At 42.6% G+C, this 25,243-nt stretch overlaps 1 long non-coding RNA gene across 3 annotated transcripts; it reads right to left on the bottom strand.

The window, feature by feature from the left end:
* Positions 1–6,603: 6,603 nt before the first annotated feature.
* On the bottom strand, positions 6,604–23,607 carry LOC121545036. Of its 3 annotated transcripts, none has more exons than XR_005996188.2 (6): positions 23,513–23,607; positions 16,107–16,233; positions 15,744–15,888; positions 10,698–11,129; positions 9,762–9,945; positions 6,604–7,233 (listed from the first exon to the last, which is right to left on the bottom strand). It is a non-coding gene; the product is annotated as an uncharacterized LOC121545036 (long non-coding RNA). The 3 variants fall into 3 exon arrangements; XR_005996186.2 differs by lacking the exon at positions 23,513–23,607 and adding an exon at positions 16,790–17,180; XR_005996187.2 differs by lacking the exon at positions 23,513–23,607 and adding an exon at positions 16,371–16,779.
* Positions 23,608–25,243: the final 1,636 nt, after the last annotated feature.

Below are 25,243 nucleotides of genomic sequence, written 5' to 3'. Positions count from 1 at the left end.
ATTTGAAAATAGGAACTGTAATCTAATGAGCAGTATTAATAAAGTGGCATTATTTATATGGCATTGCAGTCTGGATGTTGTCCTCAATTGACAAATCATATTGAGAGTCTGGTCCATCCTATACAACCGGAGGCATCACTACCTTGCTTCAGTGACTGTGTCTGAAAAATCGCCCAAAACACCCTTGGACATCCCTCATTACAGTGTACAATGTACCTCATTACATACAGTATCAATATGTAAGAGAATTGACACCCTCAGAGAGGACGACTGTAGTGCTATCGTTTGAAGACGCAGTGCAATAAAAGCCTGTCTTTCACTCTAGTCCAGACCGGACCTGACAGTCAATGCCAAGCTATAGTGACGGATGGCTCCTCTTGTTTCTTATCCATTGAAATCAATGAAAGTAGTTGGACGTGGATGAGCTGTCCCAGCACTTATGGATGGCAATCTGCCTGAGGGAGCGGGGGTTGCCAACCATCTGTGTACCAGGGGGCCGAGCCAAACATGATGTCAATTTACCAGCCTTCACAGGCACACAATATGTAGCTATTCAGATAGACTTCCACAGCTAAACCTTCTGGGCTACTGTAGCAACAGGTTGAACTACTCATCCAATCAGTAATCTCAAATCCATAACCTGGTATAGCAGCTCGTATACTGTATGCCAATGAAGAATTTTACACAGGTGTGGCTAGTAATCATTGATTATCAGATTATTGATCACTAGGTTAGGGTTAAACTTTTGTTAACACTAAAGTGCTTGCACAGTGGAGTAAAGCTCCACCATACCTGGCTAGAAAGCTACTGCATACTGAGGGATTCATGTTGATTGATTGTTGTTCTAAGGCACTTTCTGCCCAGCAAATGATGGAGGCGGGATGTGCTGACAGACACTGTGGCGTTGAGACAGGTCCATGAAGGAGGTGGCTTTCCCTTTCACCGGGGTGCTCCCGACGTCCATCCAGGTCAGCACGCGAGCGGAGGGCCGGTGGTAAAGTGCCAGCTGTCTGGAGCTGTAGCCACAAACCCCGATCCCCAAGGCCCCCAGGAACATGGCCAGACGGGGCATGGCCAGGTCCCCAGCACTCTGGGTCTCACTCCCCACAGCCTGGGTCTGAGTGGGAGACAAAGCAACATGATGTGGTTACAGGGGAAAGCTTTCTTATTCATTAATAATTGTCTTGGTAGATTGCATGGCATTGGCATCCATAGGATAACCAGAACAGGTTTTCAATACTGGCTCAATGCCAACCACTGAGACTACGACTAATGTGCTGAATGTACTGTGCATTGTGGCCATATAAGCCAACTAAATCAAAATCACATATATAATGCAATTATTTTATATACTGATAGATGGGGGGATGTTGTGGGTTGCAGTCGCTTAAACAGAACATAACTTGAGAAACATAATATAATCTCCCAGTCTCTTGCGACAGAATTTCCAACTTCCCTATGCACCAATCGAGTCAGCCACAATTATGCCCCCGTTACCCCCACACCACCAACCCAAGAAATTAAAAACCCACTTTCTCCCATTTGCCAAATTATCTGTGACAAAGGCTCTCGTATTTTGCGAGACGGGCAATTTCCGCGCAAGCCCTAGACAATAATAAAGAGCAGAGAAGAGGAAAGAACAGGACCCTGAGCTCTGAGTCCCAGCCCCATTCCTGATGCTCCCTCACTGAGTTATTTGTAATCAGAATTCAACCAAACATGTCATGGATTTTAACCCACACTAGCTTGCGGTAAACAGCAGTAAATACGTCAAATAAAGTTTTGTGTGCTAAAACAAAAGACTTCCTCAAACTTTTAGCTAATAAGTAAAACAGAGAATACGTTTTTTTGATGGAAGTAGAAATGTAAACTGCACTGTGGTCTATCACACATTGCAACCTCACTGTGTTTTTTCTCTGTCATTGCCTGCAGTCACTCTCAAATTTGAATGATAAGGGGAACAGCAATTTGATCAAGCTGACCAACTGTGTTAGACCGGTTGGATAGAAACAGAGACACAAACAGCAGGTCTATCAAATTGCAAGGCCGCTGAACTTTCTTACAAGGACCTAAACATAAAACCATTTGAGACAAACTGCCCTAATATAAAGTGCAATGGATTAGTAATAAATGATAACGTTAGGCTCAGTAAAGCAATCTATGGATGAGATATAAACCTAGATGCTGAGCCGTACCTGTCCACCCATCCACAACTACAGGCAATACAGCATACGTCAATACACCATCTCAAGTTCATTCCATTTCTTTACATCCCATGTACTCCCTAGAGACTCCTAAAGCCACAGAATGCCAAGGACCAAGTCATCTATACTACAACATCAGCAGATATTGCCAGGCATTATGTTTGAAAGGTCCTCAATCAAGACAGGCAAGGCCAAGTCAGGCCAAACAAAGCAGAATCCACTGCCTCATGCTATCCAGGGTCGAGGACAGAGTTTCCAGTGACTCAGCCAGAGAGATAATCTGGACCTGAGCTACTTGATGTAGCAGACAGGTTACAGGTACAAAAAAACAAAACAATCTAAGCAATGCATATAAAAAGATAACCCCAACCCATTCCTTCCTCAGTCCCCATCCACCCACCGGCCCGCATCCTCCCTCCCCACCCGGAAACCATGCCTCCCACCCCGCCTAGCCTCATTGTTTTTCGCAGCAGTGCTGCCTGCCAGCAGTAATCTTCTCTGATTGATTGAGAGATTCAAGAGGCTATCATCGTTAAGTAACATAATAGCTGCAAAGCATTGAATATTTAAATTCCTGCACTTCTATTGTAACTTTGCCCCAGTAGAAGTTAACAGCAGGATACTCCCACATCATATGAAGGAATGTGCCTACCTGATTTAGGGGACACAATGAACAGTTGGGAGTTGGGGCCAATTTCATCGTAAAAAGTTTCCTTGGTATTAAATGAAAATGAATGGTCCTCTGTAGCTCAGCTGGTAGAGCACGGCGCTTGTAACGCCAAGGTAGTGGGTTCGATCCCCGGGACCACCCATACACCAAAAAAAAAAATGTATGCACGCATGACTGTAAGTCGCTTTGGATAAAAGCGTCTGCTAAATGGCATATTATTTACTAACTGTAAGTCGCTCTGGATAAGAGCGTCTGCTAAATGACTGAAATGTAAATGTAAATACAGTTCTTTGTATAATTTTATAAGATTTTATCTAAAAGGACATGTAAAAACAGTAAAATGTTGTACATTTTACTGGCCACTCACCTGTAGATATCGTATGTACCCAGGAGTTAATCTTGGGAGTCTGAAAAACATCTTGCTGCTGGTGTACAGGGTTTCAACTGGTTGCTTAGAGACTGACAGTGAAAATACAGCTCTGCTGGGCAACTCCTCTCAAACGGTTTCCTCTCAGTCTTCCTAGACTCCCTCTCTTTTTCTCCAATGGGGAACCCTCTGTAAGAGAGAGGACTGGATCTGGATGTGTGGACCTGCTGTTGTCTACCTGGTGTGGTTCAGTCTCTGAAGCTCTTATATAGCCTCTTTACATAACCACTCAAACACAGGACAGTATAGGGCACAGGTGGTGCGTCTGAGTGGATTATGGGAGTTGCTGGCACAAAGACAATCACCTAGGAGTAAACAGACAGGGGGGGTTATACACAAGGCCATCAATGGGGAGACACAAGTCAATCGCTAGAGATCCAGGTGAGACATGGGTCAAATTTATCAGAGATCAAGCATGTAAACACAGCATACAGTTTCAAGTTGTATTAGTCGTATGTACGGGATACACATGGGATACACCGTCCAACAAAATGCTGACTTGCAGGTTCCTTCTCAATAATGCAACAACAATAAGTCCCCGAGCGGCGCAGTGGTCTAAGGCACTGCAGCGCAGTGCTAGCTGTGCCACTAGAGATCCTGGTTTGAATCCAGGCTCTGTCGTAACCGGCCGCGACAGGGAGACCCATGGGGCGGCGCACAATTGGCCCAGCGTCGTCCAGGGTAGGGGAGGGAATGGCCGGCAGGGGTGTAGCTCAGTTGGTAGAGCATGGCGTTTGCAACGCCAGGGTTGTGGGTTTGATTCCCACGGGGGACCAGTATAAAAAAAAAAATGTATGCACTCACTAACTGTAAGTCGCTCTGGATAAGAGCGTCTGCTAAATGACTAAAATGTAAATAAGAAATAAGAAAATATAAAAGTAGGAACATAAAGTAAATGGCTCAGTAGAATAGAGTAAACATTTTAGCATAAGTATAATACAGGAAGGCACAATTTATTGTCCAATATTTACATGTGTTTTGGGAAAGGGGGGATTGGGGGGCAAGTGTTTAAATAGTGCAGTATTTAGGAATCATAATAAGAGTCTGGTAGCAGCAGTTGTGATGTGTGTGTAGCATGAATGTACTGTATGTGTGTGTGTAGATGTGCGTATGTCTGTGTCACAGGAGGCTGCTGAGGGGAGGACGGCAAATAATAATGGCAGGAACTGAGCAAAAGGAATGGCATCAAACACAAGGAAACCATGTGTTTGATACCATTCCCCTGATTCCGCTCCAGCCATTACCACGAGCCCGTCCACCCCAGTTAAGGTGCCACCAACCTCCTGTGGTCTGTGAGGGTGTATGCATGAGTGCATGTGTGCTAAGGTGCGGAGAGTCAGAGCAGGTGGTCAGTCCAGTTCATGTGTTCAGCAGTCTGATGGCTTGTACATACAAACTGTCTGAGCCTGTTGGTATCAGACCTCATGCTCCGATACAGTCTGCCTGACGGTAAGGGAGTGAACAGCTCATGGTGGGGGTGTGTGGTGTCCTTGATTATATTGCGGCCCTTCCTCAGCCAGCATTTAAGTAGATGTCCTGGATGGTTTTTCCAATGAGTGTACAAAACATTAAGAACACCTTCCTAATATGTAAAGAGTACTTTTGGGTGTCATGGAAAAGGTATGGAGTAAAAAGTACATTCTTTTCTTTAGGAATGTAGTGAAGTAAAAGTTGTCAAAAATATAAATAGTAAAATACAGATATGCCCCAAAAACTACTTAAGTGGTACTCTAAAGTATTTTAACTTAAGTACTTTAACCACTGAGTAATGATGTATGGTCACTAGGATGGGCATTTGGACACATGGACACCAGTTGGTTAGCTACTCTCCCCTTCCCAAGGTTAGAGTGATTGTGATGACTATCATTAGTTGTGAGTTGAACCCTCAATAACAAAGAGAAGGTTGATAGGTTGATAACATCCCCCTCAGTGGACAAGGAGGGAAGGAACCTCTGACCCGTGTTCACACTCACTCAACTAGGCCACTGATCTTTCAGAGCATACCATCCCCAAGGTTAGACCAAGTAGATTGTCACCCCAAAAGATGACATGTCTGAATCTGAGTTGCTTGTAACTTACAAAAGTATTTAAGAGGGGTTACGATAACCCGTCCATGTCACATCACCCCAAAAGATGACAAGCCAGCCTGAAATAAAAGTCTGAATTTTAGCAGCACCACCAGAAGAAATGTGCTAATGGTTTGCTGCTAACACTAACTGTTATTACAGCATAATGGCAATGTTGTGTTTGACCTCATCGTCCCCTCTGGCTAATGACTCCAGAATGGGACTATAAGCATGAACCAGACACCACAAACCTGGTGGATCTCCTATGAATAGGCGCCACAGATGGTGGCCCTTGTGTTAATCATTCACTACTGCTGTGGTAGGTAGCTACTGATCCAGTCTGGGCTATTCCTGATCTCATAAAGCCACTCAGTTTTAAATCAGCATCTGAGCACCAGAATGAAATCAATTCCTCTTAATCTAGTGTAAATATACTATTGAATGCTGGGCAACCACAAACCAAACTAATTCCCTTCATCCCCTCCTGTCACACACACGCTACCACCAATTGTATTAGATTGGGATGTTCAGTGCTAAAGTCAGATGCTGTGTTGTTAGTGGATAAGCTGTTGGCTCTGTGACAATAGGTGATTATCAACTGAACTTCACTCACAAACAGAATGTCCGTAACATTGTGTGTGGATGGAGACTGAACACATGTAGATTTAGGGTGGCCTTTGTGTTTGTCCCTCGGGCCAGGAGTTTTTCCTGACCATGCGATCTGATCAGCAACAATAGCCTGTTGCTAGGGCTCAGTGTTCTCCTGGTCAGGAAACACTCCTGGCCCTATGTTCTGACGTCATATGTGTACCTTGACTTGATAAGTGAAGTAAATTGTCGCCCAGTTAGCTTATTCAAAAGGTGTAGGTTCTGACCTTATTTAACATGGATTGTGAAGACTACACTGTACAGTAATTGGTGAGCTATCAAGTTGGTCCAAATGTCATATCAACAAACCAACAACAAAGCCAATAATTGGGCCAAACTTGGCATTTCCGTCTCTTGTAATTTGGAAGGAGGACGCTGTGTGATGCTACTCCCATTAGGTATCCATGCTGTCATATGAAACAACTTTAACAGTAACTCAATAGTGGCATTATCATGCTTACTCATAGAAGGTATAATGATCCAACAGCCTGTCAATTAAGTAATTAGGGTGTAATGTCGTACTGTATATCAGGTGAACAATACAAATAAATACAAAATATTTATCAAAACAAACATTTTAATACGCACACAGACATTTCCATGTATATCAAGTCATAATGAACAGCTTCACGAGTGTGCATTAAAATAAATATGTCCAAAATAATTTTCTTTAAAAAAAAATTATTAAACATGCTGTTGAAACAACTTGAACAGTAACTCAATAGTGGCATTATCAAGACAGTAGTCTTCTCAAACAGTTCACAGCTTTACTGTTCATGGTTGTTGGTGTTACAGATATCACGTTGCTTGCTTAGCGAGTATCACTTCCCCCTGATTCAGCTCGTACCTGGCTCGAACTCGGGACCTCTGCTTTGCTAACACACGTGACCGCCCTCCTTGACAACATTCCAACGGTTTGAGCTACCCAAAAGGTACCAATTGGATGGCTCCGTCCGCGACATTTCAAGCTAGCTGTGGAGTGAGCTTACGGTATGTTCTTAACTCCGTTACATGGGCTCACAATGAATTAAGTCAGATACGTTTTCCATCAGCAGTATTGTTTAAAACCCTGAACATCTAGGAAAGTCTAAGGCTGCGTTGTTGGTTGGCTCGACTAGGAAGGTTGTGTTGTAGGTTGGCCTGTTTTCCAGTCTCTCTGCATGGGCGGAATGTCTGTGATCCAGTATTGAAACAGTGACACAACTGCAGTGTCATCATCTGGAAAGACAAGAGACAAATGTTACATTACAATTAGTTAGTTAGTTATTTAATGAGGTCATTATTGTACTGCCAGTGTACTCCTGTCACCTACAGTACCTCACTGTTTCCTAACAGCTTCCCTTTCCCCCTGCGATATGGCTTTCATCTGACTGTTTCGTTCAAGCAAAAATTCAAAGGAGATTCCATTCAGCCGGTGCATGAAAGTCATCAAATAAAACTGCCAGCAGGCAGGCAGCAGACGTCATCCCTGAGCGAGAGGTGTTGGGTGAAACAGTGAAATATAAGCTGTGGGATATTCTTTAGCGCTGCCCCATGGTGAATTGATTCCTCCTCTCTCTCAGTGCTGAAGAGAAGCTGCAGTGAACTGTAAAAAGACTTGAAGGACTTTAAAACAGGCTAAACCAACAGCACACAGCAGGCTTACTGGGCTCAAGCATGGGTGGCCAGAAGCAGCTGGCTTTATTCCACTGGTGGCCATTTCCATTTGTGTTTAGCTAGATGAATATCCCACTTTGCATTTGCCACCTAAAACAAAGTAAAGCATTTATCATACCCCATTGTTTGACATTCCGTTTAATGGAAATGTGCTTTTAGCAAAAAATAATATGGGGGAATATGTTGCCGCTCTGACACAATACACAGGTGGGAATAGATTTGTTTTAACATACTTTTTTATTTCCCCTTTAATGACTAATTAAGTTTCAGGGAAATCCACAAAGCGTGTCCACATCTGGGGAGCAGGTGGAGGGACCAGCAAGAATATGCTGTGTGGTTTGAGTCTATTCAGAGTCTATTGTTGGAACTGATCACTGGTTTGGACTGGAGCCTGTTTTCCTCCTCAGCGTTGCCTTAGCGATGAGAACGGAGAGATGTGTGTCACTATAGCCACCTGCTCAACCATGCCCTGAATCCCCTGGACAGAACAGTCATATAATACACCAGAGTAGTACACTCTGCACCAGGGACAGCCAGGTATCCACTGATCCTATTAGTCAGTAGGGCTGGGAATTGCCAGGGACCTCCTGATACAATATTATCACAATACTTAGGTGCCAATACAATATGTATTGTGATTCTCACAATTCTATATGCATTGCGATTCGATGCCGCGATTTTATTGCTATTTCATGTTCCAAACATATTGGTCCGCTGCAGAGAGACCATGACCACTGAGTTTTGATCAGTCATGGAAATAAAAGTGATGTTGGGGGTCAATTCCATTTCAATTCCAGTAAATTCAGGAAGTACTCTGTAATTCCAATTCTCTTCAATGCTTTTCAATGTAGAACATGTGGAATTGGAATTAGAATTTGTTTTACTTTCTGAATTGAATGGAATTTAAATGGAATTGACCCCAAACCTGTTTCTGCATCCCAAATGTCACCCTATTCCCTACATAGTCCTCTGTAGCTCAATTGGTAGAGCATGGCGCTTGTAACGCCAGGGTAGTGGGTTCGATCCCCGGGACCAACCATACGTAAAAATGTATGCACACATGACTAAGTCGCTTTGGATAAAAGTGTCTGCTAAATGGCATATTATTATTATAATTATAATTATTATTATGTAAACATGTTGGCTCAGGTACAGCCGACTATCTGTAGGTAGCGCTAATTGGTCAAAAAAAACAATACAATATCGCCAAAAATAATATTGCGATATGTAACTTTATCGATTTTCCCTCACATCACTATTAGTAGGGTGTCCAATCAAAAACGCATATTTTGACCAATGGGTAAAATGTAGATGCTCCTCTAAGAAAACCAATGGTCCAAACCTCATGTCTTTATCATAATCTGTTCAAAAATTATTGGCGTTTTTACCCTTGTTGGATAGCCAAAATTAAGGAGGCCAGACATTTTCTTTCTTTCAAAAATCAGCTAAATAGAATCGCGTCAGCTAGGCTGAATGCTGTGCGAGAATTGAGGCAAACTGACAGTCTCACCGTTGAACTCGTCACCTTTCTTCTCGAATCCGGAGGACACAAAACTATATCGAGGTAAGATATAAAGTCGCTGCGAGAAAACGTCGGCGCTACTGTATGTCAACAGAGCTCGGTGCTTATTATCGGACGTATTAAGTTACGAAATCCAACTTTTTGAATATAATGTTAAGGATATGTTAGAGAAAGACTCCACTGAACGATTCAGAACATGAAAAATCATATTTGTCTTGGTAAAATTTACTTTATAACATAAGGAAGTGAAATTTCATGAGTGGGTGGACAACCTACTATTAGTCAGACAGATTTGAACTGACCCAAATACACACCTGAGGCCATCTCATTCACAATTTCCAGACCTGTACAAAGTGTGGTCTCCTGGTGATTTTCAAACGGCTTAGTGTTTGGATAGGTGAGAGCATGTATGGGTAAGGGATAGTATGGACAGGTGTGGTCTGGTATGTAAAGACAGGTATTGACAGGTGAGGGACGATACTGACCGGTGACTGTATGCACGTGAATGGCGAGCTCAGACAAAGATTAGGTTAATCCAGCTGAGGTAAAACCAGATAAGACTACTCACCAGGAGACATGATAGAGCTGTTCTGGAGCTCCTGCAGAGCCTTGGCCATCCTTGCTGTGTCCTGTTGCTGCACCAGGAGCTTGAGGGTGTGGAGCTGGGCCAAAACAGCAGGGGGGAATGTTCCAGTGGACAGGCTCAGAAGGCCCTCCACTACCACAGAGGAGCCTGCTTGCAGGCGATGAGCCTGGAGAGTGTGAGGAAAGAGTAGGAGATACTCTTACTCCACCAACCATTATAAACTCCGTTGCTGAATGGGCCTGTGTCCAATCACCTGGTCTATCTCTAGACTGAGGTGCATATTAGGGAGAGGAGCATCTGGCCCCTTTAACTGAATTACAGTGGACATTTCTAGAGGTCTTTCTTATTATCCTTCCACAGTAATTCACCAACAGAGAAACCTTCAACCCTGGAACCAATGGGATTCTTTGGACTGACTGACTGTCTGGTCCTCCAGAGGCAAGTCATGGAGGGATTATGACAGACCAGATGACTGAGCCTGTCCATTACGCTTGAGCATGATGAAGTAAATCCAAACACCTCAATGCACCTCTACACCTCAATGCACCTCTACACCTCAATGCACCTCTACACCTCAATGCACCTCTACACCTCAATGCACCTCTACACCTCAATGCACCTCTGCACCTCAATGCACCTCTGCACCTCTATTCCTAAATCTCTCAAGGTCCTCAAGTTTTTGTTATAGGCTAGTGATTAATGAGCTGTACTTTCACTTTCAATTTGAGTCATGCTCTGCACAGTGCTGTTCAAATTATTAATTTTCTGCCAATCCGAAAGCTATAAAATTAACTATGCTTCAACACTTTTGGCCAGCTCTTAGGAAGACTGAAACACAGCCTAGGCTATATGTGACTGTATCTGGGTTGATTGATTATCTGGGTTGATTAGCAGCCAGGCCTGGTATGACACACTCACGATCAGATCTCTTGTGTGGTCCTGAGGAAGTCTATCACTTCAGCTGCTCTTCTCTGCCTCATCTCTTCCTCCTCCTATTCTTCTTCTTCTTCTTCTTCTTCTTCTCCCCCCCCCTCTCTCGTAGGTGAACTCCAGAGCTGCAGCATGGGGCACCAGACCCAGAGACAAGAGCTTCTGTTTGTGATGTTTCCTCTTCAGCTTCCTCCTCTTCTTGCTGAGCCACACTCCTTCCTCCATGGGGGTCGGAGGCATGGTTGTATCCCCAGGATTAGAGTCTGTACCCTGGGCCGCTCCGTCCACCACTGTCTCACCTCCTGGAGCTGTAGTTCCTATTATTATTATTATTATTATTATTATTACTTCCTCCGTCGTTGTCTTCTTCTACCTCTTCTTCTCCCTCTCCATCTTTGTTGGACTCATGAGTGTTCTCATCTGAAGGGAACAAGGAAAAGTGAGAGCTTGTTAACTTTCATGACTTTCACAAACTAGTGTCTAATCCCTTAAAGCTGGAATCCTCAATTGTAAAACTGCCACGTCCTTTTGCGATATTAGAACAACAAAGAAGTTACTGCAAACAACAAACACAGTTTTTCCCCTCTGACATCATCGCATGCAGCTGCATATGTAGCGCAATTTGTTGAACTACCATGCACGACACTCCCCAACTCTGCTTCGCCAACAAAAACAATAACAACGGCCATGGCGCTGTTTCCCCATATTGCGGATTCCAATGCAGCCGTTTTATATCAATATCAAATCCATTCTAGGTAACAATTACGTATCTTACTGTAATAGTTTTTCCATTAAAATGGACAAAAATAACTTTTTAGCCGTCACGACTTCTGCCGAGGCTGCCTCCCCTCCTTGTTCGGGCAGGTTTCAGCGTTCGTCGTCACCGGCTTCCTAGCTACTGCCGATCCCATTCTCATCACTCCACTTGTCATGTCTTGTCTTGTCAATCACACACACCTGGTGCTCATTTCCCTAATTAGAATATATTTAAGTGTTCCCTCTGTTCCCCTTGTCTTTGTGAGTGATTGTTTCATTATGAGAGCGAGTAGCTCGGTTGAGCTAGTCTTCCATTTGTTATTGCCAAGGTGGAATATTTCCCTTGTGACAGTTTCGTTTTGACGCTGGGTGTGTTTTATTTATGTAAACGGAATAAACTCTGGACTTCGGTGTTTTACCTCCTGCGCCTGACTCCTTCATTCACACCTCGTCACATTAGCAAAAAAACGATTTCTCAAGCAGAATTTAGCTAGGACTGTCTGGGAGTGGTCTGAGTGGGGAGGGGAAAACTGAAAACTAGAAGTTTGGAACTCTCTTTGTTATTGGTCTATTAACTAATTCCCCAGGCAAGCAGAAACTCATGCCCATGCAAACCTGCTGATTAGAAGGTCCTGTGTAGATTGCATTTTCAACCAGCAACTATCAAGAAATAACATTGATTTCACACTGTTACCATGTTAGTTTCATCAGCTGTTGTACAATATGATACAAAACACAGGAAAAACATTTTGACTGCCCTGGGCCTTTAAGGCAAGCATCCCATTTGGCTGTAGTACTGTGCTATGGTAAGTCTCTGTGATCCATATTCATCAAAAGTATCAATTTCATAGCACTTGGAATCCGCCACCTTCAACACCATGTCTACCCGGCCTTTGACACAAGACTTTGTTTATTTGGTAGCAGATCAAGCTAATTCAGCCAAGCAGCACCCCTTGGATGACCCTGCCTACAGACCTCTCTGTAGCTGAGGGGCTGGATCGACGCTCCAGGATGGGTGAATGTCCACTGTCCAGGATCACAGAGCACAGTGGTCAAAGCTGACTGAATCGCCTGATCCCTATCCACTGTGGTAAAGGTGGGGCCTGCCTACACACAGCAGAGAGTGGAGGTTTTCCCCAGGGTAACTGGTAGGTAGAGAGGCTGTGTAGGTAGAGAGGCTGTCTCGAATTCAGCAACTCAACCACAGTCTATAGACTCCAGCACCCCTACCGCAGAGCATGCATGCACACACTGTTAGGTTGGCGGCACACACACACCACACTCTTTCTCTAGGCTTTCAGCAGAGCGTCGATAGCTTATTAGTCTGAAGGGGAAGCAGCTACCATATGGGCAGCTGTGCAGAGATAGAGAAAGTTGCATTTTAATTATCTTAAGTTGACTTATTTATCCATTTTCAGCTGTGAAAGGAAAACAGCACAAATAAAAAGCTGGTAAATTATTATTCACAGCATTTCCATAAAACTAATCATAATAAGCATGTAGGAAGCGATTTGCTTTTGGAGGCAACATGTGAATTCTGCGGCAGATATGGGGCTAAGCGGACATGGGCTCCATAATAGATGCTTAATGCAGCAAATGTGGTTCAGCATGGTCCAGTCAATCAATAGTGGCTCAAAGACAGGCTGTCCTGTAGAATGAGGACGGACGTGTGGTACATTCACACGCACGCATAGTATTAGTCATGAGAAAATGGTCTGTTTAAACAGGCAACAGGTGAACTGCAGTCATCTAAGGAATGTGAGTCACACTGTTCCCTCTAGTGGTCAGGTAGGCAAAGTCTATTAGTGATCTAGAAACAACATTGTAATGTTGACAGGAGGGATGAAGGAGGGATGAATAGTATGGTCATCCAAGGTCTCTCTAATGAGTAAATCTAAACCACTATCATTCTTGGCTGAGTTGGTCCCTCACGTCACACTTTTACTTTCTAAGAACTCCAAGGCCTTGCGGGTGGTTGAAGGAATTAGGCTTTTTGAAACAAATTCCTTGTGACATGCACACACACACACAGGCCCAAAACTACTCACATACTAGCTCCAGTGGGCTGGGGAGCCCAAATACAATGCAGTAGAGTTGTTATTAACTAGCCTAACAGCTGTAAACATTGCTCTTACAGTGTCAGATTAAAATTCATTATTCCGTCACTTGAGTATTGCTGAGCTTCTCTCCATGCCTCTTTACTTGTTTTTGGTGTGCACTGTGCATTGAGATTTTCCCGTAAGTGGGCCTTTGCAAATATGCAATACTTATGATGACTTCATTCCTTGTTAAGATTTTAATTAAAAATAGAGAACTGCATCATGTGTATAGGCTTAACTGCTCTACATGGAAATATTTAAGCTATTATTCAAAATAGACACATCTGCCACGGTAAATGTTAAGGGACTTTGAAGTAACAAAAATGGTAATGTATTTTCATGACTATGAGGTTGTCATTGTGCTCTTTACTTTCTCCATGGTAACAACACATATTTAAAGCGGTAGGCCTACTGTACCTGCAAGCGTAGCACAGAGCCACAGACACAAACATCCACTCCAAATCACTCTACTACTCCATGTGTACTGCTACAAGATTAGGCCTATCCTGTAATTGCTAACCTCTACTACTTCTAAAATAGTGTTGCTTGTCAGAAAAATCTAATGGCCAAGCATTAAAGGTGCAATACGTAGAAATCGCTCAGCCATTTCCTGGTTACTAAAATTCTAATAGTTTATGTGACAAAACAAGCAATGTAGAGAATAATTGTACCATCTAAACCGCTGTGAAATATATTTTCAATAAACAAAAATATTGTATTTTCAGCTGTGTGAAGATGGTGTACAAAACCGAAAGACGCAAAAACAAAAAACTTAAGAACGGGAAGCATAGAAATAGCGCACATAGAACCGATCTACCGCGTCTTAGACTTGCTTTCAATGAGAATGACAGATCTATAACTCACACTTCTATGTGAATTTGGTCAGGTCACCCAAAAAGTTACATATTGCAGCTTTAAGAGAAAGTATTAATAGGCCTAAATTGCTGACTCGGCCTAAACCATTGTAACGGGCAAATATAGCTGAATTGAGTATGCCTCGATGTCATTAATTCTTGAGTTGCTAGAAAAACATTATGTCTTCCAATTCATTAACACAATTGCTGCAGGGTGCTAGTAAAGTGGAAATACTAGTACAACCCATTCAGTGTACAGATTAAGGTGTTGCCTTAGGCTATTCTCTAGTGGCAACTACTAATCTCATCAGTTTCAGTCAGGTAGCCTAAACCCTCTACCTCTCCAGCAGGCAGACGGTGTGTGAGTGAGATGGACTGGGGTAAATGTAGTGTAGGACGGCTTAGAGCAGGTTGTTCATCCAGCATGGATGAGAGCATCAGCTGTTCCGGATGACTATGTGATCACGCTTTCCGTAGCCGATGTGAGTAAGACTTTTAAGCAGGTCAACATTCACAAGGCCGCAGGGCCAGACGGATTACCAGGACGTGTACTCCGAGCATGCGCTGACCAACTGGCAAGTGTCTTCACTGACATTTTCAACATGTCCCTGACTGAGTCTGTAATACCAACATGTTTCAAGCAGACCACCATAGTCCCTGTGCCAAAGAACACTAAGATAACCTGCCTAAATGACTACCGACCCGTAGCACTCACACGTCTGTAGCCATGAAGTGCTTTGAAAGGCTGGTCATGGCTCACATCAACACCATTATCCCAGAAACCCTAGACCCACTCCAATTTGCATACTGTCCCAACAGATCCACAGATGATGCAATCTCTATTGCACGCCACATTGCCCTTTCCCACCTGGACAAGAGGAACACCTACGTGAGAATGCTATTCATTGACTACAGCTCAGCGTTCAACACCATAGTGCCCTCAAAGCTCATCACTAAGCTAAGGACCCTGGGACTAAACACCTCCCTCTGCAACTGGATCCTGGACTTCCTGATCACAGACAACGATGAGACAGCCTATAGGGAGGAGGTCAGAGACCTGGCCGTGTGGTGCCAGGATAACAACCTCTCCCTCAACGTGATCAAGACAAAGGAGATGATTGTGGACTACAGGAAAAAAAAAGAGGACTGCGCACGCACCCATTATTTTCCCCCACAACTGGACTGGAAAAGACAATCAAGGAGAGTGATAGTAACACTAAGCACTGAGCCGAACCAGGGAGAGGCCCCGATAGTAAATCCCCTGCTTTACAGCGCATCTCTGTCCCCACAGACAGTCCATAAATGTAAGATTATAGCCCTCTTACCAACTGGGTCCTCCACAGTATTTATGCCTGCTGGCTGAGAGCATGACAGATCCCTCTGCACCCATCTTGTAATCTGCAGGGGGAGCTAGGACTGTGTACACTCGTCTGCCTGGCTGGGCTGAGGACAGTGTTATCCCTCTACCTCCTGAGACACAGAGCAAATGAGGAAGAAAGAACATTAGCTATACTGTAAGTTCTGGCAGTTGGTTTGGAGGTGTTTGTAGCTATATCATTTCCTGAGTGTGACACCAACTTAGTTGGGAGTAATAAAAAGCGGGTGATGTCTCACTTCGCTCAGCTCCGGAAACAATATTTATTTCAATTGAGAATAACTTGTATAATGTCATATGAAACTCTACTTACCAGTGATCGTGCCCTCCTCCTCTAGGCCTACGTTTTGTTTCATAGAGGTCTCAGGGGGTGGAGAGCTGGATTCTTTCGCAGGCTTGGGAGTTATGGTACAGCCTCCGAAGAACTTTAGACTGGAAAACTGAAAGAAAGTTAACTAACATTCTTAAAGGTGCTACACATTCAATTTTTTTGCATTTTTGCATTGTAATGTCTGAAAATATATATACTATATCTGGCGCTAATAGTGGAATGATAGGGTTTCACAGTATTACTTACCCGCTAAAATATTGTGTAGCACCTTTAACTTTTGTTTCACATTGCTGTCCATGTCAAGTACAAGCCATAGGCTTCAAATAAAAATTTAGCTAATGGACAAATGGAAATAATTTCATCACAATAGAAGTTGATAGATACAAGTAAAGGGACAGTAAGCATTAAAACTTGAGTAAAATTAGAAGCTTACAACAACAAAAGGAATACAATGTATCCAATGATGTAACAAAAACAAGGGAATGACAGGTCTGGGTGCCACTTGAGTTTGACACCCAGTGAGTTGCGCGAGGTGAGTAGTTGCCTTGCTACAATGCTAGCAGGATAGCTAGCTAAGTACAAACTAGTAAAAACCAACTAACGTTAGCTATGTCTGGCGTTAACGGTTTCACGTTTGAGCAACGATAGAAGCGAAATGGACATACCTTCTTTCCTATGTGCCATATCACGAGAATTAACTCAAATGCACCATTAGCTAAAACACACCTGTGATAAATGCTAAAGCTACCAGCTAGATAGCTAGTTAGCATAGCTAGCTACCCTGCTAGTGGGTGTTTTGCAGCTTTTAACAACTTCTGGAATGACACCCCATAATTTGCATCATTGCATTGACTAAGCGTGCTCCGTTACCACTGAAATAATTTCGCCAAATATCATTGTGTGCACAGCGGTTACAGAAAAAAAAAACAAGCAAGCTGGAGCACAGACCTCACTTAGCTATCCACACGAGAATGGAACCAAAAACAGTATGGTTTAGAAACTCTCTGATAGAAGTTGTACTGCCTGCCTCAGTGCCGCTGTCTGACAGTGACTCCCTGTATCCTGACCAACACAACAGCTCCCTCTCTGGTCGCATCCAGTAAGATCAACTCCATTGACATGCGCAAACTAAACCAGATGTGAAGAAGGGTTTGACAGCAGCGCATGGGAACCGCGATGTGAATATCAAATAGGTACGGATGGCTCAGCATCAGGACCAGAGTGAGCCTAGTTTGGAATGCGCGCACCCTCTAAACTTCGTTGGAAACCTCAGCATGTGAACGGGATTTGAGGAGGAATTACCTAGAATGTCAGCTCTGAAGAAGGTAACATCATTTTTGATAATCTACCCCTCATGTCATAGTTATACCCTATTCGAAAAGTATGAGTGTGTCGGATTAGCAATGTTGGTAGCACATGGATTTCGGTGTGTTTGAACAGTCAGTGCTTTTAGCATACCCATTGATGAAGTGTTCAGTTGGGAAATGGGTGGGTCTCAGCATCTTACTCCCAAATAAATGTGCTGTAGGGCTGATCAGTCTTATGTAATATCCACTGTTTAAGAATTTTGATAGGTGATTTTGGTAGAAAATATAATGCATTACTTTTTAGTTACCTGCAATTATTAATTCCCCCAGCATATTTCCTGGAATGATTCTCATTGGAATGATTTTGCACTGTGGTGCACCTGACATGCTTTTGTTCACAAACACACCTGTGTTCTCTCTGGTTGCTGCTGCATACATGCACAACTTTGTCCCGGAGGAGGAGAGTGAGAGATGAGAACTTTCCAGGCAAAAAACAGCAATTTTTTGTGAGATGTGAACCTCTGAAATTGATCTCTCACAGTGCATCTCATCTCACACACTTCTGTGAACAGCCTGCAGACATGCAATGTGCTGCTGCTATCTGTCTGTGTGGACTATGCTCAGTGGAAATAGTGGTGGGTACCCGGTTGCCTTGCAGGCTTTGAAGGGAGAGCTCGACTCAGCTAGGGAAGGGAGGCAGGCAGCCGTGTTTGAATAGTCAGTTTCTCTGTCTGTGAGGAGCTGGGAGGAAACCTGGGTAAACATGTTATGTAATGATCGGGTGTTGAGGACACTGTGAGAAAAGTCAAGTATTCAACAAGACTATCTGGGACAATAATACTCTACTAGTACACTGTATATTTTTTTTGTTTCGCCACAGAGCAATAGCAGCAAGACTAGATGTATTCCTGTGTGATGTGTATAGAATCTGTGAATTAGGTTACATCACTTGGGCTGCGGCTGGCATACTGGAAATGCATATAGTATGATGTGCTATTGTCAGGTATGATGATGAGTCAAAGGCCACAGTAGTTAGGATTCACAGTTTGCAGATGCAAGTATTGATGCCAACAAAAATGCTGTTTTTTGTGTGCAAAATTGGGTTATTGAACACAATGTGAAGAAGTGATGGGAAATGCCTGGTATACCATTGGTACAGTACAATCAATTATCTGGTTGCACAGAGACTGCACATAGGCTAGTGGTTGACAGAGAGTTCCCACTGGGCACAGACGTCAGTTCAACATCTAGTTTTGATTTACATTTGGTTGAGTTGTCAACTAATGTGAATTCAATGTGAAATCAACCAAAAATGTCACCATGTCATTGGATTTAGTTTAAAAGTTGGGTGAAAAAAATATGAAATTCCCTTATGTTCATTACTTTTTGCGAATCAGTTTTCCACGTTGAATTATTTTGTTGAACTGACGTGGAAACAACATTGAGTCAACAAGTTTTTGCCCAGTGGGTTGTAAGTATTCCACATACGTCATAGGAGTAAGGTTAAAAATAGGTGTGCATTGTAATTTGCATGTAATCACTCTCCTAAAAGCTGAATGGCACATTGCGATCCCTCAAACCTTATATTTCCTAAACAGTTCAAATACGCTACACCCTGCCTCTTCAATAAAACAAAGAGCTTGTCTTTATTTTAGCTCATAATAGCCAACGTGTCTTTCTTCAATGACAACCAGCTGCGCAGCAGAAACTTTGTGGTAGCATCCTGTGTGTTTCTCTCTGGATGAGGAACAAAGAGGTCCGCTACAGTCGCAACATGGAAACTGCATTTTCTACGATGTGGAAGCAAGCTGAGGGCACGTCCTTGCAAAGTGTTCTGTGTTCATTTATTATGCAAGTGTGTGTGAGAGAGAGTGGTTTGGCAGAGCCCTGTAGTGACAGCCAGGAGGACAGCAGTGTGTAATGAGATGAAGTGAATGGAAGAGGGGGGCGGACCTGGCGTCAAATGAGCAGGGAGTTATCAAGATTGGCAACTGTAAATTATCAGCATGTGTTTGTGTGATATTGTGTGTGTGTGTGTCTTTGTGTGTGTGTGTGTGTGTGTGTGTGCGTTCGTGTGTGCGTCAGGGTTGGGCTCAATTCAGAATTGAATTATTGCATTTGAATTGACTTTGAATTGAAGTAGTAAACAGGATACAGAATTGCAATTCGAATTTGCATTAAAGGAAATATAATTGAAATCAGTGAAATTCAATTCAATTATTCTATTCTATATTAGGTGTAGTCTATACAAATATACATCTTGTACATAAAACATCAAACATGTCGTTATACAGTGCCTTTGAAAAGTATTCAGACCCCTTGACTTTTTCCACATTTTGTTACATTACAACCTTATTCTAAAATGGATTACATAAAAAAAATCCACAATCTACCCACAATACTCCATAATGACAAAGTGAAGAAAAAAAACGTATACATTTTTGCAAATATATTAAAAACAGAAATACATTATTTACGTAAGTATTCAGACCCTTTGCTATGAGACTCAAAATTGAGCTCAGATGCATCGTGTTTCCATTGATCATCCTTGAGATGTTTCTACAACTTGATTGGAGTTCACCTGTGGTAAATTCAATTGATTGGACATGATTTGGAAAAGCACACACCTGCCTACATAAGGTCCCACAGTTGACAGTGCATGTCAGAGAAACCTAATGATGAGGGTGTTATGACCCTTTTCATCATAAAACCAACCATCACATTGAAAGTTATATGAAAGGACAATTTTCTCTTATCTGCATTTGTATTAGTCATTTGGATAGTTGACTTACTTTGGGAAGAGGTAGAGGTCAGCAAAGGTCAACAAATTGGATGTGTGTCTTATTGGTAACAATGCAATGTTAATACTTGGTCTATAGATTTGATGGCATTGCAACACTCAAGCAAAATCATGCTTGACTGCACTTCAGAATGATTGTACTCTATTGTACTAGGCTGGTTATAGTTGTAATACCATTATCATTGGCTACAAGCCCAGTTCTTTTACAGCCTAGTCCAGGGCCGTATCCACAAAGCGTCTCAACTAGAGAATTGGTCGTAAGAGAATGGAGACATTTTATTCCTACTCTTATGGGTAAAAACGAAAGCTAGGCATGAAGCTTCTTTTGTCATAAGAGTTCCACCTATTCAACAGATATTTAGGACACCTCGTGATAGAAATCTGGCACCATCCCTACAGTGAAGCATGGTGGTGGCAGCATCATGCTGTGGGGATGTTTTTCAGCGGCAGGGACTGGGAGACTAGTCAGGATTGAGGGAAAGCTGGACAGACTCAGACTGGGGCAAAGGTTCCCCTTCCAACAGGACAATGACCCTAAGCACACAGCCAAGATAACGCAGGAGTGGCTTCGGTACAAGTCTCTGAATGACCTTGAGTTGCCCAACCAGAGCCCGGACTTGAACCTGATCGAACATCTCAGGAGAGACCTGACCTGAAAATAGCTGTTCAGCAACACTCCCCCATCCAACCTGACAGAGCTTGAGAGGATCTGCAGAGAACAATGGTGTTCCAAGCTTGTACAGGTGTGCCAAGCTTGTAGCGTCATACCCAAGAAGACTCGAGGCTGTAATCGCTGCCAAAGGTGCTTCAACAAAGTACTGAGTAAAGGGTCTGAATAGTTATGTAAATGTGATTAAAAAATATATATTTATATAAATTAGCTAAAATTTCGCAAAACCTGTTTTTGCTTTGTCATTATGGGGTATTGTGTAGATTGATGAGAAAAAACAACAATTTAAGCAATTTTAGAACAAAGCTGTAACGTAACAAAATGTGAAAAAAGTCAAGGGATCTGAATACTTTCCGAAGGCACTGTGCATGGGTTATTAATCTCGAGGTGCAGGGCTGAGTACAGGGCAGGTAGCCAGGCTAGTGATGTCTGTTCAACAGTCTGATGGCCTGGTAATAGAAGCTGTTTCTCAGTCTCTCGGTCCCGACTCTGTCTGCTAGATGATAGCAGATTGAACAGATCGTGGCTCAGGTGGCTGAGGTCCTTAATGATCTTCTTGGCATTCCTTTGACACCAAATGCTGTAAATGTCCTGGAGGGCAAGCAGCGTGCCCCCGGTTATGCGTTGGGCTGACCGGATCACCCTCTGGAGAGTCATGCGGTTGAGGCCGATGAAGTTGCCGTACCAGGCGGTGATACAGCCCAACAGAATGCTCTCAATGGTGCATCTATAGAAGTTTGTGAAGGTCTTAGGGGCCATGCCGAATTTCTTCAGCCTCCTGAGGTTGAAGAGGCACTGTTGCGCCTTCTTCACCACGGTGTCGGTATGGTGGGACCATTTCAGGTCCTCAGTGATGTGCACACCAAGGAACTTGAAGCTTTTGACCCTCTCCATTGCGGCCCCGTTGATGTGGATGGGGGCGTGCTCCATCTTCTGTCTCCTGTAGTCCACGATCAGCTCCTTGGTTGTTTTTATGTTGAGGGAGAGGTTATTTTCCTAGCACCACTCCGCCAGGGCTCTAACTTCCTCCCTATAGGCTGTCTCGTCATTGTTGGTGATCAGGCCTACCACTATCGTGTCGTCAGCAAATTTGATGATCTAGTTGGAGTCGTGCATAGCCACGCAGTCATGGGTGAACAGGGAGTACAGGAGGGGGCTGAGCACACACCCCTGTGGGGCCCCGTGTTGAGGATCAGCGTGACTGTAAGTGTAAGTGCGGTGGCTTGTAGCGCTAAGATCACAGCTGACTCATTACAGGCTGTCCCAGCTGTAACATTTTCTTAACACTAATTACACAGCCCTTTATAGAGGCAGATTGATCAGAACAACACATAATGATGAGGTTGTTATGAGGGTGTTATGACCCTTTTCATCATAAAACCAACCATCACATTGAAAGTTATGTGAAAGGACAATTTTCTCTTATCTGCATTTGTATTAGTCATTTGGATAGTTGACTTACTTTGGGAAGAGGTAGAGGTCAGCAAAGGTCAACAAATTGGATGTGTGTCTTATTGGTAACAATGCAATGTTAATACTTGGTCTATATATTTGATGGCACTGCAACACTCAAGCAAAATCATGCTTGTCTGCACTTCAGAATGATTGTACTCTATTGTACTAGGCTGGTTATAGTTGTAATACCATTATCATTGGCTACAAGCCCAGTTCTTTTACAGCCTAGTCCAGGGCCCTATCCACAAAGCCTCTCAGACTAGAGAATTGGTCATAAGAGAATGGAGACATTTTATTCCTACTCTTATGGGTAAAAACGAAAGCTAGGCATGAAGCTTCTTTTGTCATAAGAGTTCCACCTATTCGACAGATATTTAGGACACCTCGTGATAGGGCTGGACGGTATACCATATTTTACGATATACCGGTATATACCGGTATTGATGCACGGACCAGTTTGGGTTTTTACTTTACCTTATATAAAGGTATGAAAAAAAAAGAAAAAGGATAAGAGCGTCTGCTAAAATGACTAAAATGTAAAAATGTATAAAGGTATTTGAATGTTTGGTTTGTTAAATGTGATACGCCGTGTGTAACGTCCATTTTTATAGTTTACTTCGCTACGTGAGTCATCTCTCTCCGCTCTTTCTCTCTCCATGCCGCTTTCCACACAGACCTAGCCCCGCCCCCTGTCACTCAAGGAGTGCATTTGTTGTTCCTCTACCACGAGACACTTGCGTTCAGTCTCTGCATGGTCAATGCAGCATATGAAACAATGTTGATGACAACGATGCTGTTTTCACTTTGCTTCTTAATATAATCCACTAGTGTTCTATAATTACACTATTAGTTAGTGTTTCTTACATCTGCAAACAGCTAGTTTGTATTTTCTTAGTAAAATGGGCCTAATTCTTGTTAGCTGCTAATGCTAATTGCTAGCTAACTAATATATGTACTGAGTCAAAGCAAACGTAACTAGCTATACAGCCTGATAATACCAGTGATGGTGTACACCTACATCTGCATGTTTTTTGTGCAACAGTATCTTCTAAATCAGGGGTGCCCAGACTTTAGTTACATAGGATCTACTTTTTCCACCCTCTTCCTAACGCGGTCTACCCCCACCTCCCCCCGCCAATATTAAATAACATTTCACCTTATTGATTGGATGATTTGCACTGCATGCTGTCAGCAAGCTTTGCATAGTCTGGGTTGTTGCTATAGTCTGGGTTGTTGCTACTGATTGCTAGCCTCAAGCAGGTGTCCAGGTGATCATCTGTTGGAGTGGATTGGTATTTTGACTTGATGATCTTCATGTCTGAAAATGCTGACTCGCAAAGGCAGGTAGATACAAAAAATGCTGTCAAGTACATGGGAACTTTTCTCATGTTTGGATATTTTTCCTCCACGATAAGGTTCCAAAAGTTCTCTCTTACGTAGTTCACTTTTAGCTGGAAAGTCACTCATATTTCTTGTGAACAGTTTTGAAATGCCTCTCGACATTTCCCTTCTTAGCCAGAGCTACGTTAGAATGGCAGATCAGACACACACATTTTGACTGTGAAAGTGGTAGATTTTCAGTTTCTTGCTGCTTGGTCCAGCACTCATTAAAAACTTAACCGCAACTTCATAGAAAAAAAACGTATTAAAAAAACAACTACCACTGGAACAACAAATAATATTATGTTATAGGTCTGTTACAGGTCTAAGTAAACGTACTAACTGCAGATGGTTGCTATGGTAGCTACAATTTGGAAAACAAATGTAGCAACTATAGTGCCTTTGGTTGGTCCCATTTTATGTCAATCAAGCAGTTAATTTTTTATTTTGTCTGTGCAGTAATATTCGACAAAGAAGCTAACCTGTAAGCAAAGCATACGGTGCTTCAGAACAGTGGACCTCATTATTTTAAAGCAGACTCGATGGTAACGGTGTGAATTGCCAAAATATATATTCTTTGTGCATACATTTTGAAAACTTTTTTGATGTGGTCTACTAGAAAGAAGTTCGCCATCGACGTCCTGGGCACCAATGTTCTAAATCAAAGAACAATACACGAAGCAAGAATATGTTATCTGCATAAAGTATCTATGAGAAAACATTAAATGTAGCCAAAGATTAAAAGGTCCCTAGGAAACACTTGTCAACACTTAGGTTCCTACCCTGTCACCATAACTCCTCCCTGGCATTTTCATTTGTTGTCATGTCAAACACTATTTTCAAAGTGCCCACTATTATAGAATTTGAATAATCATTATATTTCCATGATTCCAACAGTTCACCCAAGTGTTTTGCTTGATGAGTGCAGAAATTGATGAAAAGGCAGAAAATTATTTTTGGTTGAAGATGAATTGAACAGTATAAAACAATCAGAATGGAGAAAGACCCATTTGAAATCACTTAGAATGTATGTAATGCCACCCTAGGGTCACGCATTACTCATGAAGCAAATGTTGAACTTTTATTATTCAGAAACATAAAATATCATGTAATACTGTCATACCGTCTAATTATTTTAAAATACTGTGATATGATATTTTGGCCATATCGCCCAACCCTACCTCATGAGCTGTCCTAACCAGTTAAGAGTAACCAGCAGGTGTCTTGATTATAGAAAAAGGATTCAAAAACTATTTGGATCTTGAGGTACAATCCGTTAAAATAGATCCTCAAGGAAGATGGATTGCCTTGAATATACAACTTGATGATAAACAGTTATGGCTCATAAATCTATATGGACCGAATAATGACGATCCAAACTTTTTGAATTATTGAATTAGTCTCCAATATACAAATAACTCTATTATAATGGTAGGGGACTACAATACAGTTTTAAGTACACTACCAGTCAAAAGTTTTAGAACACCTACTCATTCAAGGGTTTTTC

The sequence above is a fragment of the Coregonus clupeaformis genome, chromosome 29, assembly GCF_020615455.1.
Source record: "Coregonus clupeaformis isolate EN_2021a chromosome 29, ASM2061545v1, whole genome shotgun sequence".
NCBI classification, from domain to species: domain Eukaryota; kingdom Metazoa; phylum Chordata; class Actinopteri; order Salmoniformes; family Salmonidae; genus Coregonus; species Coregonus clupeaformis.
This window is presented reverse-complemented; position numbering and strand designations above follow the sequence as displayed.